Source organism: Oncorhynchus gorbuscha, linkage group LG09 (genome assembly GCF_021184085.1).
Source record: "Oncorhynchus gorbuscha isolate QuinsamMale2020 ecotype Even-year linkage group LG09, OgorEven_v1.0, whole genome shotgun sequence".
Classification (NCBI taxonomy): Eukaryota; Metazoa; Chordata; class Actinopteri; order Salmoniformes; family Salmonidae; genus Oncorhynchus; species Oncorhynchus gorbuscha.
In genome coordinates, this window is record NC_060181.1 from 68910017 (window position 1) to 68931926 (window position 21910).

Below are 21910 nucleotides of genomic sequence, written 5' to 3' on the forward strand. Positions count from 1 at the left end.
TTTGATTTGAAATGCCACCTGAATTTATTTCTGCAAAAAAGTCCTCTTACATTTGGGAACGTCACAGTCCTATTGATCAAATAACCATGAAGACTCTCTCACCCTCAGTTATGCAAAATCAACAACAAGATCAATAAATAGTGTGAGCCATATAGCTAGAGAGCCATATAGCTAGATCAACAAATAATGTGAGCCAAATGAGCTAAAATCTAATGAAGTAACATTAGTGTCACGCCTTGATCTGTTTCACCTGTCCTTGTGATTGTCTCCACCCCCTCTAGGTGTCGCTTATTTTTCCGGATGTATTTATCCCTGTGTTTCCTGTCTCTGTGTCAGTTCGTCTTGTACGTTCAAGTCAACCAGTGTGTTTTTCCCGTGTCTGCATCTGGGTCTCACCTTGTGCCCTTATAGTACGAACTGGCCATGACATACCCAGCAGACTTGGACCAGCTCTGCCACGCTGTCTCCCTGCAGGGAGCCACCAGTGCCCTTATAATTAGAGAAACCCTCAAACTGTTTCAGCTAGTTGGCCGTCAAAATTGCAGTGATAAGCGATGGAGAATTGTAGCCTATCGTCCTTCTGCAGCTAAAGTTGGCTAGCTTCTTCCACTCTGACCATTTTACTTGCCCTAGAGGAGAGTTGGTTATCAAGGCTGTTAACATGTTATCTAGAGCGTTCTTGACTAACTATTACTTTATTGCTTACGTTAACTGATGTGTTGCTTACGTTCATAAATTCATCAGTTATTCTCAGACGAGAGTGCTCTGAAACCGGAGTAGAAAGCCAGAGTGAATTTGCAAACTCAAAAGATATGCTAACTGGATAAAAGTCATTCAAGTTCTTGCTAGGTAACCAAATGACACCTGCATCTCTTGCTGCGTATAGCACCAAAAAAACGATATGAGGGGGAAAAGTCACTCACCCACTCCAATGACATGACATCCTCTGAGCAGCTAGCTAACGTTAGGCTCCGTGTTTGAGCTTGCTACATAAATGGATTCGCTAGCCTATTAGCCACGTTATGACTGACTTGTGATCATTGCCCTTGCTACAGAAGTTTTATTGCATTGACAGTCCCATCCGTAGTCACATTCGTCCGTTTTTGTCCAACTGGAGGCGGCAAACAATGTACCAGGCCAGCTGTGATTTACAACCTGATAGCAATATTTTTTGGACTACCAAGAAATGTATTGGCGAATTATATGAATCATACATTGAACTGCATCCCTCTATTCTGCCATCAATGCCTTAGTGTGTGTCATGGAATGTTGAGTCAAATAGACCTATTTTTAAAATCTCTTCTAAAGTTGTTTTTTTAGCATGAACTGGGAATTTTATATTTTTGACTGATATTATGATTGTATTATATCTGCAAAGTAGATACAACTGTCAGTTCCACTTTAAAGAGCATTAAAGGCATTTAATTCCCCTGGTGACTGATAGATATCGCTGTATCCTTGTATCTAAGCTCTATAGACATGATACTGTATGTAACATCAATAAAGTACATGGAGTGTTGGAGTGTAACTATAGGTTATCTTTGCACTTTGGCAACAGGTGGTGTTTTAATTTACTGTCTGTGTGTGTGCGTGTGTGTGTATGCGTGTCTCTCTCTCTGTGTGTATATGTCTGGTATATACAGTTATTTGCTTGCGGATCCATATCCTTATCATATTTGCATGCTGGCACTGTACCATATGTGTGTTAGTTTGTACTGTACAACCATTTCAGTGTGAATTTGTTCTGTTTCAAAAGCCTGACACAAAGCTCACAGACATGAGAAGTCGCGACAGGTGAATTCGGGGCCAACTTTCCCACACCTTCAAGGGCACTGGGGGGCATGGACACACTAGCTATCTATTCACCCTACATTCTGTGTCAAAACCCGCCCTCTCAATAGGATCTGCTGCTTCCCCTGCAGCCCAACTGCCCAGCTATTCAAACCAGGGTGGGGTTCAAACCAAGCAGCTCATAATAGATGCTGTCACTTTGACGGTAGCAATCAGAGTTTACACCTTTTATGAAAGAAACCCTAAAGGGGTCTGTAATTCCTTTACCTTTCCATTATGTAGAGAGTAAAGTGGATTGTTTGTTACTCGTATCTAATCTGGGGCTGATCTGACATGTTAAAGACAGTGTAAAGCAAAACAGCAGAGTGGAGAGATCAGAGTCTACACCATGAAGACCTACAGTAAAAGTATTTTACAGACTTATTCTAAAATGGATTTAAATAGAGTTTTTCAATCTACATACAATACATCATAATGACAAAGCAAAAACATGTTATTTTTGTTGCAAAAAACAACAACAACAGAAATATCACATTTATATGAGTATTCAGACCCTTTACTCAGTACTTTGTTTAAGAACCTTTGGCAGCCTCGAGTCTTCTTGGGTAAGAAGCTACAAGCTTGGCACACCTGTATTTGGGGAGATTCTCCCGTTCTTATCTGCGGATCCTCTCAATCACTTTCAGGTTGGATGGGGAACTTTGCTGCACAGCTATTTTCAGATCTCTCCAGAGATGTTCAATAGGGTTCAAGTCCGTGCTCTGGCTGGGCCACTCGAGGACATTCAGAGACTTGTCCCGAAGACACTCCTGCGTTGTCTTGGCTGTGTGCTTAGGGTTGTTGTCCTGTTGGAAGGTGCACACACATGTTTATCAACAACAGCTCGGTCTTCAATACTATGGTGCCCTATAAGTTCATTACAAAGCTCACTGCCCTGGGTCCAAACTCCTCCCTATGCAACTGGGTCCTGGACTGGTAGACTATACTGACCTGGGCAGTATAAACAATTAGACTGGTAGACTGTACTGACCAGTGGTATAGTAAAAGTTAGCATGTGGAAAAGCGTAGTACGTAAGGGAAGTACCAAAACACCTTGATATAGAGGAGACGCATGCAAGCAGATGAGGAAATTTAGCTAGGATGGAAGAAATTATAATGTAAAACCTGCAAAGAGCGAATGTTAACCAGGAAAAAAAACACACTACCATGTCCTGTGCCCCATAAAAAAAACACACTACCATGTCCTGTGCCCCATAAAAAAAACACACTACCATGTCCTGTGCCCCATAAAAAAACACACAACCCTCCCCAAAGCAAAAGAAACAAACAATTTTGGACCACCCCTCCCCCCAGTAAATTGCAATCTGTCTCTTCATTTTCATCCACAGATTTCTCTAGTAGGGTCGACTGACTCAACCCAAACCTTCATGCCAACTTTCAGGCAGGCTTGTTTGACTACATTAAACACAACAATGGTTTGGAGACAGACTGCACCTACAATATTTTTTCCTATGTGGCTCAGCTCACTGTACTGCAAATTGTTCGGATAAAAGTGTATGATAAGAGACATGTCAGTATGATGTATGATATTGCTAATATGAAGTGTGAAGTGATTCTGTTGGTGTCCCCTTTCTCTCATGCCAGACCATGTCAGCTTTATTCCCTACAGTGCAGTACTTTTGACCAGAGCCCTATGGTCCCTGGTCAAAACTAGTGCACTATATAGGGAATATGGTGTCATTTGAGACCCAGACATGGTGACAGGGTCAGTGAGTTGCTGTTGTGACAAATAACTAGCTGACCAGGGGTCAGATATGATATGGAGTATGTCATGCAAGGATACTGTGTTGGTATCTATGTACTGCTATACTCAATGAGTCATTCAATGTCTATCTAGCCATTTTGTTAATAAAGATACTAGACATGAATTAATACAAATAATTATGATATTGAGAAGTAGAAATTCTCCTCGAAATACTCCCTAATATCTTCATGCTGAGAGCAGTTTGTACTATGTGTTATTTAAGAAATAAGGACAAAGGGGGTGGCCAATTTACCACGGCTAAGGGCTGTTCTTATGTACGACTGTCACGTTCTGACCATAGTTCTGTTATTTTATCTTTGTTTTAGTATGGTCAGGGCGTGAGTTGGGTGGGCAGTCTATGTTTGTTTTTCTATGTTGGTTTTTGAGTTCGGCCTAGTATGGTTCTCAATCAGAGGCAGCTGTCAATTGTTTTCCCTGATTGAGAATCATACTTACGTAGGTAGCCTGGGTTTCAGTTTTGGGTTGTGTGTGTTTTTTATCTTCTGTGTCAGTGTTTGTTGCCACACGGGACTGTTTTGTTCATTTCACCTTTATTGTTTAGTATTTCGTAGTGTTCAGTTTATGTTTAAAAATAAACATTATGGACACTTACTCAGAAGAGGAGGACGAGGTTCATTACAATGACTCAACACGGAGTGCCTGGAAACAGCCCTTAGCCGTGGTATATTGGCCATATACCACAACCCTCCGAGGTGCCTTATTGCTATTATAAACTGGTTACCAACATAATTGTTGAAAAATTAGAAAAAGACATGTTTTTGTCATACCCATGGTATACGGTCTGATATACCATGGCTGTCAGCCAATCAGCATTCAGGGCTCGAACCACCCAGTTTATAATACACCATAATTACATAGCATATCATCCCTCCTTTCCTTAATTCTTTCCTACTACAATTTTTCACTCAGCCTCTTGACCACCAGCTCCATATTCCTTCTATACATAACAGAGATGGAACAGTTCATTTATATAATGGTAAACCAAATGTATATAATGGTTGCTAAAATTGACATAATGGTTGGTAAATTAGGTCCTTAATTAAACAGTAACAGCAGGACAACATGTTGCACTGAAATCAGATTTTTAAAGTTATGGCACAAAGTGTGTTGCAACTACTTTGTGGCAAAATCTGCAGTGTGCAACTAGGCATAACTTTGAAAGCCATAGGCATTTACATTTAAGTAATTTAGCAGATGCTCTTAATCAGAGCGACCTACAGTAGTGAGTGCATACATTTTCATGCTGGTCCCCCACAGGAATCAAACCCACAACCCTGGCATTGCAAGCACCATGTTCTACCAAATGAGCTATATGGGACTATATCGGGCCACTTACTGAAGTGATGTTTTGACTGTGTGCCATGTATCTCATGCTTTCATACAGTAGTATATAACAAACTGATAAAAATCCCACCACACTCCAATAGCTCTCCAACTTGTTATAGTAGTGAGTGCAAACTCAACCATTTTTTCACACATAATTCTGAAATAATGTGTAAACCTTTTAGTGCTAGTTTTGTGTCTGTGTATCTGTCTGAAGACACAATATAAGTGTAATCTGTGGGAATGTACAGGGGCTGGCTGTCTGCCCTGTGGACCTGCGTCAGACAGAGGTTTATTGCATTAAAACAATTGTGTTTCTATGGAAGTTGTAGATTAGAGGAGTATGTCTGGCCAAGGGAACAGTTTGCCCCTGTAGTTAGTATATATGAAGGCAGAGAACAGACTTTATTGGATATTTGTCATACTTTAAATGTGTTTTTATAACCTATTATGGTAAAATAAAAGAGAGGATGGTCAGATGATGGTTGGTCAGAACCTGTGCTGTCCACCTGTTTGCTTTTTTACCATCTCACACATTGTTTTGCTGTTTGGAGAAAAAAGAGAAATTCAGACTTCTTGCATGGCTGCAGCAAAAGTACTGTAGGGAGGGACATGTGTGTAAATCCCTACAGTGAACCAATAAAAACATAGTTAGTGAGAGAGAGCAGAGATTGTGCAGAAGCATACTTTAATAAACACTTGCTTGCCTTGACATACTGTATGCCATATTGTTTGTGTTTTGTCTTTGTTGAAGGACATGCTTGTTTGGGTAGCAGTCTCTCACAACACAGAGCAAATAGCAGGTTCAGCAATAACTGAAATCATACTTATATCATCCTTTCAGTCCTTTAACTACTCTCTTTATTTCTGTACATTTCTCTCAATATAAAATCTTCAGTCGGGCCGTTCGCTGCCTGCACCCGCACGCCCGACTAGCATCACCAGCCTGGATGGTTCCGACCTAGAATATGTGGACATCTATAAGTACCTAGGTGTCTGGCTAGACTGTAAACTCTCCTTCCAGATTCATATCAAGCATCTCCAATCTAAAATCAAATCTAGAGTCGGCTTTATATTCCGCAACAAAGCCTCCTTCACTCACGCCGCCAAACTTACCCTAGTAAAACTGACTATCCTACCGATCCTCGACTTCGGCGATGTCATCTACAAAATAGATTCCAACACTCTACTCAGCAAACTGGATGCAGTTTATCACAGTGCCATCCATTTTGTTACTAAAGCACCTTATACCACCCACCACTGCGACCTGTATGCTCTAGTCGGCTGGCCCTCGCTACATATTCGTCGCCAGAACCACTGGCTCCAGGTCATCTACAAGTCAATGCTAGGTAAAGCTCTGCCTTATCTCAGTTCACTGGTTACGATGGCAATACCCACCTGTAGCACACGCTCCAGCAGGTGTATCACACTGATCATCCCTAAAGCCAACGCGTCATTTGGCCGCTTTTCGTTCCAGTTCTCTGCTGCCTGTGACTGGAACGAATTGCAAAAATCGCTGAAGTTGGAGATTTTTATCTCCCTCACCAATTTCAAACATCTGCTATCTGAGCAGCTAACCGATCGCTGTAGCTGTACATCGTCTATCGGTAAATAGCCCACCCAATTTTACCTACCTCATCCCCATACTGTTTATATTTATTTACTTTTCTGCTCTTTTGCACACCAATATCTCTACCTGTACATGCCCATCTGATCATTTATCACTCCAGTGTTAATCTGCAAAATTGTAATTATTCGCCTACCTCCTCATGCCTTTTGCACACAATGTATATAGACATTTTTTTCTACTGTGTTATTGACTTGTTAATTGTTTACTCCATGTGTAACTCTGTGTTGTCTGTTCACACTGCTATGCTTTATCTTGGCCAGGTCGCAGTTGCAAATGAGAACTTGTTCTCAACTAGCCTACCTGGTTAAATAAAGGTGTTCTCAACTAGCCTACCTGGTTAAATAAAGGTGTTCTCAACTAGCCTACCTGGTTAAATAAAGGTGTTCTCAACTAGCCTACCTGGTTAAATAAAGGTGTTCTCAACTAGCCTACCTGGTTAAATAAAGGTGTTCTCAACTAGCCTACCTGGTTAAATAAAGGTGTTCTCAACTAGCCTACCTGGTTAAATAAAGGTGTTCTCAACTAGCCTACCTGGTTAAATAAAGGTGTTCTCAACTAGCCTACCTGGTTAAATAAAGGTGTTCTCAACTAGCCTACCTGGTTAAATAAAGGTGTTCTCAACTAGCCTACCTGGTTAAATAAAGGTGGGGGGGAGAAAATAAAAAAAAAGTCTCAAAGAACTCTTTATTTTGTGGTATAAATCTGCTGGATGGTTGGATGGAATATATCTTACTGCTTTAGCATCACATTTTTCATCAATAATTAGGTATATAAGGCACCACACAGACCCAATCATGGATATTTAATCAATATTGACCACTACTGCATGTCATGGAAGAGTGGTGCTGTCACAGAGAAACCAGCCAACCAATTGTGAATGTCCACATCATGACAAGCATCTCCAATCCAATCTGTCTCTACTTTAATTAATGGAACCAGACCACTCACTGGAGTCGCTGGAATGACTCCTTCCTCCTAGAACTTCACTCAGACTGTGTGCCAAATAACACCCTAATACCTACATAGTGCACACAGGTCTCTGGTCAAAAGTAATGCACTACAGTATATAGGGAATAGGGTGCCATTTGGGACGCATCTCGCTCGCATGCTCCATGCTGCCATAGCGATGTCGACAGTCAACTCTGCAGCCATTGGACTAAACGCAGGATGGTGTGCTTCCCGTGTTGACCTTGTCGACCCTGCATGACCTCTCGGCTCATGCCCCCTTAAAACCCTATCGAATCTAAGCCTTGGGGTTGTGGGGGGGGGGGTTCTACTAAGCTAACATATGTAATTGTTTTAAGATGGTCATACCATGGATCCTTTAGCTATTTGATTTGGAATTTTAGGACCCCTGTAGGTATCAAAAAATATATATAATTATTTAACCAGGCAAGTCAGTTAAGAACAGATTCTTATTTACAATGATGGCCTACCCCTAATGACACTGGGCCAATTGTGTATCGCCCTATGGGACTCCAAATCACAGCCAGTTGTGATACAGCCTGGAACTGAACCAGGGTCTGTAGTGACACCTCCAGCACTGAGATGCCATATATTAAACCACTGTGCGAGATTGGGAGACCCAACTTTGGATTTGGTCTTACTGCTATTATCCCATAGAAACACATTGAATAACATTCATACATGTCAAAACAGATAGTAAAAAAATATATCAAAAGGAGATGTGTTTTGAAGTGTCTGTCCTGTCTATGAGATATAAGAAAGCCATATTTAACCCCTTGGTTTTTAGAACATTCTAAGTCCAATTCACGTTTGTTCATTTTTCCATTTCTCTAAAACAGGTTATTGTCACGCCTTGGTCTTAGTATTTTGTGTTTTCTTTAATTATTTGTTCAGGCCAGGGTGTGACATGGGGTTATTGTATTGTCGTATTGGGTTTTTTGTAGGCATTGGGATTGTGGTTGATTAGGGGTGTGTCTAGTATAGGCTTGGCTGCCTGAGGCGGTTCTCAATCAGAGTCAGGTGATTCTTGTTGTCTCTGATGGGGAACCGTATTTAGGTAGCCTGGGTTTCACTTTGTATTTCGTGGGTGATTGCTCCTGTCTCTGTAGTTTCACCAGATAGGCTGTAATTAGGTTTCACGTTCCGTTTTGTTGTTTTCTTATTTGTATCAGTTATTTCATGTACCGCGATTCATTCATAAAAGACATGAGTAACCACCACGCTGCATTTCGGTCCGACTTTCTTTCGACAAACGAAGAACGCCATTACAGTTATAGGCTACATTTGCACCACCACCAAGTTAGAACAGTAGTCAAAATGAAAAGGTGAAAATAGACCAAACTATTAGCGTGAGGCAAATTGAAAGCCATTTGGGTCTTTGCATGTCAAAAAAGATACATGCCAAATAACACTTTTTGACACGTTTAAATAAGATTTTAATTTCACACGTCAAATAACACAATTCCATTATAGAATGTTGTGTGTTCTGAATTTGCATGTGCAAGCCAAGTGCCACCACTACTATCAGTAGCACTGTCAAAGTTGTAATCATAGAAGTCTGCAAACAAGCACACACAGGCCAAGAACGATGTTTACAATACCGCATTGGTGAAAATAGACCATAGTTTGTTAACAAGAGTTATGACTCCAACCTTAGTGTATGTAAACTTCTGACTTCAACTGTGTATTTATATATATATATATATATATATATATATATATAGACCCTTTACTCAGTACTTTGTTGAAGCACCTTTGGCAGTGATTAGAGCCTTGAGTCTTCTTGAGTACGACGCACACCCGTACTTGGCACACACGTATTTGGAGAGTTTCTCCCATTCTTCTCTGCAGATCCTCTCAAACACAGTCAGGTTGGAGGGACAGCGTCACAACACAGCTATTTCCACGTCTCTCCAGAGATGTTTAATCGGGTTCAAGTCTGGGCTCTGGCTGGGCCAGTCAAGAACATTAAGACACTTGTCCTGATACCACTCCTGCGTTGCCTTGGCTGTGTGTTTAGGGTCATTGTCCTGTTGGAAGGTGAACCTTTGCCACAGTCTGAGAACCTCTCTGGAGCAGGTTTTCATCAGGATCTCTCTGTACTTTGCTCCGTTCCTCTTTCCCTCGATCCTCACTAGTCTCCCAGTCCCTGCCGCTGGAAAACATCCCCACAGCATGATGCTGCCACCGCCATGCTTCACCGTAGGGATGGTGCCAGGTTTCCACCAGACTTGAAGCTTGGCATTCAGGGCAAAGAGGTCAATCTTGGTTTCATCAGACCAGAGAATATTGTTTCTCTTGGTCTGAGAGTCCTTCAGGTGCATTTTGGCAAACTCCAAGTGTGCTGTCATGTGCCTTTTACTGAGGAGTGGCTTCCGTCTGGCCACTCTACCACAAAGGCCAGATTGGTGGAGTGCTGCCAAGATGGTTGTCCTTCTGGAAGGTTTCCCATCTCCATAGAGGATCTCTGGTCTCTGTCAGAGTGACCATCGGGTTCTTGGTCACCTCCCAGACCAAGGCCATTCTCCCCCGATTGCTCAGTTTGGCTCTGCGGCCAGCTCTAGAAAGACTCTTGGTGGTTCCAAACTTCTCCCATTTAAGAATGATGGAGGCCACTGGGTTCTTGGGGACCTTCAATACTGCAGAAATGTTTTGGTACCCTTTCCCAGATCTATGCCTTGACACAATCCTGTCTCGGAGCTCTAAGGACAATTACTTCGACCTCATGGCTTAGTTATTGCTCTACAGTGGTGATTTTAGCATGTAAATCTTGGTGGGGCCAAAAAAAAGTGGGATTCATGCCAGCAAACCCACAACACAACACTAAACAATTCATTAATTGCACTATAACGGTGACAATCGGTGCCCACAAACTGTTACGGCCTACATAAAGCTCTTCCAACAGCAGAGGCCATTCTTACACCAAGTTAGAACCGTAGGATAAAAAAAGGGGGCATATAAGCAGACAATTAAAGCTCTTACAATATTCAGTGATTACATTTCTCTAAAACAGGTTATAGGCTACATGTGCACCACCACCAAGTTAGAACAGTAGGCAAAATGAAAAGGTGAAAATAGACCAAACTATTAGCGTGAGGCACATTGAAAGCCATTTGGGTCTTTGCATGTCAAAAAAGATACATGCCAAATAACACTTTTTGACACGTTTAAATAAGATTTTAATTTCACACGTCAATTAACACAATTCCATTATAGAATGCTGTGTGTTCTGAATTTGCATGTGCAAGCCAAGTGCCACCACTACGATCAGTAGTACTGTCAAAGTTGTAATCATAGAAGTCTGCAAACAAGCACACACAGGCCACGAACGATGTTTACAATACCGCATTGGTGAAAATAGACCAAATTATTAGGGTGAGGCACATGGGCTACTAACAGTTTACTACCCAACATACACTTAGTATTACTTTCTTAGCTACTGTATACATATCTCCCATGCATATTACATCATTTATGCAGCAGCACAACATTACAAGACATTTTTGGACTCACCTTGAGCTGTGCTTACTTTAACAGGAAAGTGGCGTGGTGGTCCTTTGTGGGCAAATTTTGTCATTCAACTTTGTCATCAAAGCCTGGAATTCTTTGGTTTATGGTGGGGAAAAACAGCCATTCCACTGAATAGCAGGCTAGTGGTTGCTTTGCAATGTTTGCAGTTAGCCATTGATTGCTTCCAAAGCACTCATTGTTGAATTTGCGATTTCCAACTTGTTGTGTAATGTTTATGTCCAATGGTCGATGAGCACCAATATGTTTTATCTATAATTTATCTTCATAAGACAAGGATTAAAAAGGATTTGCCAGTAGATTGTCGACTTGATTCATGATTTATGATGAGGACTGCTAGCTAAGATTTTTAAAGTAAGATGTTGACATGATCAGTCCAATCAAAGCTACTGTACATATAACGGGATTTGATGTCATTTTATCTGTGGCCAATGAACTTGAGCCTTCTTTGAAGGTCTCTTCTAATGTAACTCCATGGCAGGACCCAAACGGCTTAAATGTTCGATGTCTACCCTTACTAAGGACTTAGACTTGGCCTGTGACGTATGTGTCCCCATGAGTGACAGAACACTGAGCCAATCACGGCGCAATGCTCCTCTTTTCTGCTGGCTTGCCCCACCACGACAGAAAGCACCGAGCAAGGCTGAAATTGCATTTTGGAGCTGCCTTACTCAAGAAAACGAAAAAGAGACCATGTTTGTATGCTGCTTTATTAACTCAATGAAAATATTTTTTTACATTGTTTGCAAACTGATACGTGACGCGTATTAATGTAAAATAGGCAAGCCCCCCCCAAAACACTATATACTTTCTTTTGGGCTAAAAATGTGGGGCTCAAAACAGGTGGGGCTCTACCCCACCTGCCCTGAATGACGGGTCACCACTGTTGAGTGTAGTCTGGCCCAGGAGTGGGAAGGTGAACGGAAAGGCTCTGGAGCAACGAACCGCCCTTGCTGTCTCTGCCTGGCCGGTTCCCCTCTTTTCACTGGGATTCTTTGCCACTAACCCTGTTACGGGGGCTGAGTCACTGGCTTGCTGGGGCTCTCTCGTGCCGTCCCTGGGGGGGTGCGTCACCTGGGTGGGTTGATTCACTGTTGTGGTCGGCCTGTCTGGGTCCCCCCCCCTTGGGTTGTACCGTGTCGGAAATCTTTGTGGGCTATACTCGGCCTTGTCTCAGGATGGTAAGTTGGTGGTTGAAGATTTCCCTCTAGTGGTGTGGGGCTGTGCTTTGGCAAAGTGGGTGGGGTTATATCCTTCCTGTTTGGCCCTGTCCGGGGTGTCCTCGGATGGGGCCACAGTGTCTCCTGACCCCTCCTGTCTCAGCCTCCAGTATTTATGCTGCAGTAGTTTATGTGTCGGGGGCTAGGGTCAGTTTGTTTATCTGGAGTACTTCTCCTGTCCTATTCAGGTGTCCTGTGTGAATCTAAGTGTGCGTTCTCTAATTCTCTCCTTCTCTCTTTCTTTCTCTCTCTCGGAGGACCTGAGCCCTAGGACCATGCCCCAGGACTACCTGACATGATGACTCCTTGCTGTCCCCAGTCCACCTGGCCATGCTGCTGCTCCAGTTTCAACTGGCCTGGGCCCTAGGACCATGTCCCAGGACTACCTGACATGAGGACTCCTTGCTGTCCCCAGTCCACCTGGCCATGCTCCTGCTCCAGTTTCAACTGTTCTGCCTTACTATTATTCAACCATGCTGGTCATTTATGAACATTTGAACATCTTGGCCACGTTCTGTTATAATCTCCACCCGGCACAGCCAGAAGAGGACTGGCCACCCCACATATGCTCTCTCTAATTCTCTCTTTCTTTCTCTCTCTCGGAGGACCTGAGCCCTAGGACCGTACCCCAGGACTACCTGACATGATGGCTCCTTGCTGTCCCCAGTCCACCTGACTGTGCTGCTGCTCCAGTTTCAACTGTTCTGCCTTATTGTTATTTGACCATGCTGGTCATTTATGAACATTTGAACATCTTGGTCATGTTCTGTTATAATCTCTACCCGGCACAGCCAGAAGAGGACTGGCCACCCCACATAGCCCGGTTCCTCTCTAGGTTTCTTCCTAGGTTTTGGCCTTTCTAGGGAGTTTTTCCTAGCCACCGTGCTTTTACACCTGCATTGTTTGCTGTTTGGGGTTTTAGGCTGGGTTTCTGTACAGCACTTTGAGATATCAGCTGATGTACGAAGGGCTATATAAATAAATTTGATTTGATTTGTTGCTCTGACATGCACTGTCAACTGTGGGACCTTATAGAAACAGGTGTGTGCCTTTCCAAATCATGTCCAGTCAATTTAATTTAACACTGGTGGACTCCAAGTTGTAGAAACATCTCAAAGGATGATCAATGGAAACAGGAAACAGGATGCACCTGAGCTCAATTTCGAGTTTTATAGCAAAGGGCCTGAATACTTATGTAAATAAGGTATTTTAGTTTTTTTTCTAAAAAACAGTTTTCGCTTTGTTATTATGGGGTATTGTGAGTAAATTGATGAGGAAAAATGGTTAATTAATACATTTTAGAATAAGGCTGCAACTTCAGAAAATGTGGAAAAGGGGAAGGGGTCTGAATACTTTCCGAATGCGCTGTATAAAGGCATTTACACTGCCATTTCTCACATAATTAATTTTACAGACACAAAAAGATCCCACCATGTCAACTGCACAAGTTGTCTGTCAACATTTATAAGATTGTAACAGCGTTTCCTGTTTCCATCAGCCCGGTAGTGACTTTTTTTCATGCATCAGGTAACTAATCTGCATGAAAGGGTTGGATGAAAACCTGGTTACACTTTGCATGATCAATTTTTATAAATTTACTCCCATAAGAACTGTGGATGGAAACATGGTTTATGACATTTCAGATTTGGATATGATAATTTATCAAGAACTAGTTTGTATGTAGTGAACTACTTTTTCAAATTAACTTTAGTTAAGTAAACTATATATTTCTTAAGGGTAGCTTTAGTGTAGCTTAACTTCTTCCAGTGTGATTGGTAGCTTCATAAACTATATTTTCAGAGTAGATTCCCCAACACTGCTGGGCGGCAACAGAATGGTCCAATATTATGTCAAGGGCAATTAAGGTCTGAATGCACCTGACCCTAATCTAATCCCCTTTGAAAGGAGGGAGCTCCAACTGTTTGCTGTGTTTAATAACAATGACCTCACCCCACTGCCAGAGGATCTGGTTGATCTGGCTCTGAAACATGGTTTTATTGTACCTTTTTATCACTGCAAAAACTGTCCCTAAGAGCCCTGCGAGGATGAGCATTGGCCAGAGACAACAAACCGGTGCTTTGAGGTGAGTAAGTCAGTCATTGAACATGACCTATCTTCAAACACCCTACAAACATTACCTACCAAACACCCTATGAAACTATAACACTAAAATAAGTCAGCCACTCTGATTTGAATCCACATGGGATTTTCTGAAAGCATTTGGAATGTTTTGTGTTTTCAATTAAAGAGCAAAATCATTTATGCTTATTTTTTATACTTTTTTAAAATGAAAGATTCCGAAAATATTGTAAAGGTTATTGGACTACCAATTCTTAAAAGCTGACTCAAAGTTATCAATTAAATATAAAATAAATCAACTATTCCCCAAATAGCATTCACAGCTACAACACAAACCTACAGCCAGCACGCTACGCATGCCGCATGTTAAATTAGAATCATGAGGACAGGGAGTGGACTGGATATCCTGGGAGAGCAACTTCAAGTCCACCCCTCCCCAAACAATATCTACCTTAGACTCTCACATTGAGCATTGACCGTGCCTGGCCTCGTGTGGACCCCCCCCCCCCCCCACGCCCAACACCTCCCAAAACCACTACACTCACAATACCCCCAATATCTCCAATACCTTACCTTCACTACCCCCTAGCCCCCCCCCCCCATAATTTCCACTGGGGGTACGGCACAGACAGGAGGAGTGGAGGTACAGACTGGCCTTGCATGTCCACAAACGGTCACTTTAATGCGCTGGAGGTCAAGGGATTAGTGGTCCAGGTCACCTCCAGAGCCAGAGTTATAATATAAACCGTACAAAGAGGTCACTGTCCAAGGGCGGAATGTACCCCCTCTCTCCCCCTTCCAACTCCTCCCCCCTTCCAAGAGGACAGGCAGGCAGGCAGGCACCCCGTTCCTCTCCTCTACCTCCCCTCCTTACCCAACCTCCTACCCCCTTCCAGGAGAACAGGCAGGCACACCATTCCTCTCCTCCTTTATCTCCGGGGGCAGCGTAAGTCATGCAGAACTCATGAGTGAGCACGCTGAGTGTGAGCTCATCGGATTAGGCTCTGAGATAAGGGCAGACCAGGGAGAACTCATAAGCAACACTGCAGTGCTTCCACAGCCCAACACAGACCAGCACTCTGGCATAGTCAACGAGAATGAGTTGACAAAACTTATTATCCAAAGTACACTGACTAAACACTGCGGTAGAAAGAAATGCCTGTCATGCCTGTGATATTGGGGAAAATAATTAACGTTTCAGTTTGAAGTCTTTAATACAATAAAAGTGGTGAGGATATTTCGGACACCTGTTGGTTAGGGCAGTCCCTCCTTGTCGCTCCTCCTCTCTTGTTTTATCCTCTGGATGTCTTCCATTCTTTGTTGTTTGTTCTTTCACCAATAATACCCACCATTAAGGGAGGAGAGTTAAACAGTAAACAATCATTAGCGCATCACATCATATCAAAGTTGGTATTCAAAGTGAATTACTACCAGAACAACACTACCTCTGTTCTTCAGGGAAACTCCAGATTAAGAAGGTAATTTTTGTTGACACTATAATGTGGCTGAGTTGGTTTGCTGAGCTGAAATTTCTAAACTATTATAAACTTGTTCTTAATGACACCAAAAACCGTTGTGACAGGTATCAGATCAAAGATGACTGAATCAGACTGCATCCTATTACACTAGATTTGGCAATGCCTGTGTTTGTTGTTGGACCACCAAATAAGATGAACAGTATCTGGGTCGTTCCACGAAAGAGTACCTTCGATATTTTTAAGTATAAATTTTGCACCAATATTGCATTTTGGTGAACTTTTATATTGAAAATTAAAAGCACGGAACGACCCATCGATGTCTGTTGTATTAAAGGGATAGTGTGAGTTTTTAAAATAATTTATCATTTTTATACCAGAGTCCGAGGAACTCATGGATACCATTTTTATGTCTCTGGGTGCAGTTGAAGGAAGTTGAAGTTAGCTTCGCGAGCCATTGCTAACTAGTGTTAGAGCAGTGACTGGAAGTCTCCCGGAACAACTAGCATGCAGACTCTGGGTAAAAAGAAAATGGGCTTAATTGCCCAAATCTCACACTATCCCTTTAACCAGTGGTATAGCTGGGGTTTTATGTGGGAGGAGGCAGTCTTTTGAAGTGATAAAACAAAGACAGAAGTATGGTATGCGACGATTGAAGTATGTGATGATAGAGGTATGGTATGTGGTGCTGACAGAATTCAGCCAACGGCAGGGGGTGTCGAGGCCAAAAACAAAATCTGAATGGGAGAGTCAATGTGGAAGTTTAGCTGTGGTAGAGGAACCACCATGGAACGCTATGCAGTTTCTCCTTGTTTACGTATGTCGTTGTGTGGAGGGAGGAGGTTGTTGGGATCAGTGAGTAGCAAAGAGAGAAATGGGGAAAGAAAGAAAGAGCGGCATAGAAAGGAGGGCTGAAAGGGATGAAGGGGCTGAGGGCTTGTCCTCTGAGTCGTGACCTTTGTTCTCTTCAATGGGGTTTATGTTCCAAGGACCCTTGTGCTACAATCTCTCTAGTTCAGGGATGGGCAACTTTGATGGGGGTGGAGGCCACAAAAATCGGAACTCATTTTGAGAGGCCTCATCGAGTCACGGGTCTGCGTACCAACATCCACACATGCAGTTCTAGCTTTTTGGGGGCACTAAGTGTAATTTTCGTTGGGGCCCCCCCCCCCACCTTGCGAGGAAAACATTTTAATGGTCCGCCTCTTGACAGCATAGAAAGAAAAACATGTTTTAGAGTTTCTTTCATTTTGCCATGGAGCATAGAGAAAATGTTTTATAACTCATTTAATACAATTCTACTTATTTTGCCATAAGATAAATGTTTGCAGTTTTTAATATGATATCTCAGTAATATGTCAGCAATTCGACTATGATTACTACAAGTTTAGATAGTTGGCTAGACTAATTTTCCAATCCAAAATTGTTTAGCTGACATTTAGTGACTGTCAGCGACTGACATAACAAGAGAAAAACGACTAATGCACAACGACATTTCTAAATGGCACCTTGTGTGTTCTATTCTACTATTCAAACTCTCGACAGTAAGTTGAGATGCCAAATGAGTCAATCAATCAAATGTCAATCAAATGTATTTATAAAGCACTGTTTTACATCAGCTACACAGAAACCAGCCCAAACCCCAAACAGCAAGCAATGGAGATGTAGAAGCAATTTCAAACACAGACCCCCTCCGCCACCCCCAAAATGTTTTAAGTATTTGTTTCTCTAGTTGGACATCCCTTAATCCTCTTTTCCTTCTCTTATTTACAGTGCCTTCAGAAGGTATTCACAACTCAACATTTTTCACATTTTATTGTGTTACAGCCTCAATATAAAATTGATTAAATTGAGATGTTTCTGGTCACTGGCCTACACACAATTACCTATGATGTCGAAGTGGAATTATGTTTATATATATAAACACTACCATTCAAAAGTTTGGGGTCACTTAGAAAGGCAGAGTTGCAAAGAACATGCCATAGCTCAGACTGGCCAATAAAATGAAAAGATTAAGATGAGAAAAAGAACACAGACACTGGACAGAAGAACTCTGTCTAGAAGACCAGCTTCCCGGAGTCACCTCTTCACTGTTGACGTTGAGACTGGTGTTTTGCAGGCACTATTTAATGAAGCTACCAGTCGAAAACTTGTGAGGCGTCTGTTTCTCAAATGTACTTGTCCTCTTGCTCAGTTGTGCACCGGGGTCTCCCACTCCTCTTTCTATTCTGGTTAAAGACCGTTTGCGCTGTTCTGTAAAGGAAGTAGTACACAGCATTGTACGAGATCTTCAGTTTATTGGCAATTTCTCTCATGGAATACCCTTCATTAAACATAACAAGAATAGACTGATGAGTTTCAGAAGAAATGTCTTTGTTTCTTTCCATTTTGAGCCTGTTATCGAACCCACAAATGCTGATGCTCCAGATACTCAACTAGTCTAAAGAAGGCCAATTGTATTGCTTTAAACAGAACAACAGTTGTCAACTGTGCTAACATAATTGCAAAAGAGTTTTCTAATGATCGATTAGCCTTTTAAAATTATAAACTTGGATTAGCTAACACAACGTGCCATTAGAACATGGGAGTGATGGTTGCTGATAATGGGCTTCTGTACGCCTATGTAGATATTCCATAAAAAATCTGCTGTTTCCAGCTACGATTGTCATTTACAACATTAACAATGTCTACAATGTATTTCTGATCAATTTGATGCTATTTTCATTGACAAAAAATGTGCTTTTCTTTAAAAAAGTGACCCCAAACTTTTGAACGGTAGTGTATATATTTTTTTTTTTACAAATTAATACAAAATGAAAAGCTGAAATGTCTTGACTCAATAAGTATTCAACCCCTTTGTTATGGGAAACCTAAATAGGTTCAGGAGTAAACATTTTCTTAACAATTCACATAATAATTTGCATGGATGCACTCTGTGTCCACAAATAGTGTTTGACATGATTTTTTAAATGACTACCTCATCTCTGTACTTTACACATACAATTGCCTGTAAGGTCCCTCAGTTGAGCAGTGAATTTCAAACACAGATTCAACCACAATGACGAGAGAGGTTTTCCAATGCCAGGAAAAGAGGTTCACCTACAGTATTGGTAGGTGCAGACATTGAATATCCTATTAAGCATCGTGAAGTTATTAATTACACTGTGGATGGTGTATCAATACACCCAGTCACTACAAAGATACAGGCGTCCTTCTGTCACACCCTGATCAGTTTCACCTGTCCTTGTTATTGTCTCCACCCCCTCCAGGTGTCGCTTGTTATCCCTGGTGTATATATCAATGTGTTTCCTGTCTCTCAGTGCCAGTTTGTCTAGTATGTTCCAAGTCAACCAGTGTGTTTTTCCCGTGCTCCTGCCTTTTCTATTCTCTTTTTCTAGTCCTCCTGGTTTTGACCCTTGCCTGTTTTCTGGACTCTGTACCCGCCTGCCTGACCATTCTGCCTGCTCTGACCTCGAGCCTGCCTGCCACACTGTACCTCCTGGACTCTGAACTGGTTTTGACCTCTTGCCTGCCCACGACCATTCTCTTGCCTACCCCTTTTGGATGTAATAAATATTAAAGACTCAAACCATTTGCCTCCTGTGTCTGCATCTAGTTCTCACCTTGTGCCCTTATACCTTCCTAACTCAGTTGCCGGAGAGGAAGAAAAATGATTTCACCATAAGGCCAAGAGTTGAATGGCTGTCATAGGAGAAAACTGAGGATGGATCAACAGGATTGTAGGTACTCCACAATACTAACCTAATTGACAGAGTGAAAAGAAGGAAGCCTGTACAGATGTATTTTTATTTTTATATACATGCATCTTGTTTGCAACAAGGCTTTAAATTAATACTGCAAAAATGTGGCAAAGAAATTAACTTTTTGGGCTAAATTATAGGTGGGCTATGTACAGGTGCATTTTTACTGTATAAATGCACAATGTCATTTGTGTCAAATATGTAATTTGGAAACATTGTACGGTATGTTAAAATCACAGTTTTTTTTTGTATGGGCCAACTAAACATTTTAAGTTCAGCTAACACGTTGATTGAAATGTTGAGTAAACTTTAAAAGGCTGTGGAACCAGTTACTAAATAATTATTAGCTGAATACATTTTTTAAATATTTGTTTATATTTTCTTTACAGTTCAGAAGTTTGTGTGCCAATGTAATGCCAAATTCTAAAGTGGAGGGAGTGGTTGTGGACCCGGAGCTGAAGCTGTAGCTGTAGCTTCTCAGGACTCAGGCGTACGAGGTTCATATGGGAATCAAGGTCAGGTTACACTCCACATGTGGGAACACTATTCAGGGAAATCAGCTCCATGCAATTGTGTGTATGTTTACGGAAAACAGTTTGGAAGTTAGGAAATTAGGACTCAATGGGCCCCAATGGAAATCAGAAGCCCCCCCCCCCCCTACGTATCAAGCATTAGAGATAACATTGAGATAACATAGAGATAACATTTAGATAACATTGACGTAACATTGACATATTGGACATTTGTAGGCCTTTAGTATGCCTAGTGCTCCTCCTTCAACAGATGTACTGCAGTGGCCCTGTGATATAATGTGTTTGGTCGTACTCTGTCTGGAGGCAACGAGGGTTTGAAACTCAGTCTTTGTTTAGTCTACATTCCTCGTTTTGTATTATGTCTGACAGTGTTGTCTGACACTATTTATTGCTATGACCAAATTGTTTCTCAATTGGTGATGCAGGAGTCTTATTATGTTTACCATTGGTTATCATGAGAAACAGCATTTTGTTGAAAGCCAGCTCAGCAGGAGCTCAGCCACTTGAGTTTGTCCACAGTCTGCTTCTTCGTTTGTTTTAAATTACAGTCTGGGGTGTTTGGGTATAGATTGTCATTTCATAATAGCTGTTTTAGATACTCAGATAATTGTCAAACAGACACAGAGGGGAATGGATGGTAAAAACACGGTTTGCTTCTTGGCTGTACGGAACTGTATGCAAAACTCACCCTTTCATTCTGTTTATTCTCCATCAAATTTACCTGGATTTGGCTTTCTTTACAATCAGTTAGACAGTCTAGTTTGTCTACTTGTTTTTTTATTAACACAATTTAAAATGTATACCGAACAAAAATATAAATGCAACAATTTCAATGATTTTACTGAGTTAGTTCATATGAGGAAACCAGTTAATTGAAATAAATTCATTAGGCCCTAATCTATGGATTTCAATTGACTGGGAGTACTGATATGCATCTGTTGGTTACAGATACCTTAAAAAAATGGGCCTCACATTGGGCCTCAGGATCTTGTTGCGGTATTTTTGTGCATTCAAGTTGTCAATTGATTAAAATGCAATTGTGTTCGTTGTCCGTAGATTATGCCACACCATAACCCCACTGCCACCATGGGGCAGTCCGTGCAGAATGTTGACATCAGCAAACAGCTCACCCACACGACGTCATACACATGGTCTGGGATTGTGAGGCCGGTCGGACTCACTGCCAAAATCTCGAAAACGATGTTGGAGGCGGCTTATGGTAGAGCAATGAACATTCAATTCTCTGCTAACAGCTCTGGTGGACATTCTTGCAATCAGCATGCCAACTGCACGCTCCCTAAAAACTTGAGACATCTGTGGCATTGTGTTGTGTGACAAAACTGCACATTTTAGAGTGGCCTTTTATTGCCCCCAGCACAAGGTGTACCTGTGTAATGATCATGCTGTTCAATCAGTTTCTTGATATGCCACACATGTCAGGTGGATGGATTATCTTGGCAAAGGAGAAATGCTCACTAACAGGGATGTAAACAAATCAGCTCATGAAACATGAGGCCAACAGTTCACATGTTGCGTTTATATTTTTGTCCAGTGTATTTTCTGTATGGAATAATACCATAAAGTTTGGTTTTCTCTCAGAGGGTCAAAAATACAAATTGGCTCCTGCAAAGTCCTGTTTCTATTTTCCCATAGGGAATTCCCCTTCTGTAAAGACGTTCACCTCCATCCCCTATGAAAGTAGAACTACAATTAAAATGTGTCACATTTTTCTCACACGTTTTATGGAGATACTGTCATGCAGGTGAATGAGGACCCAAA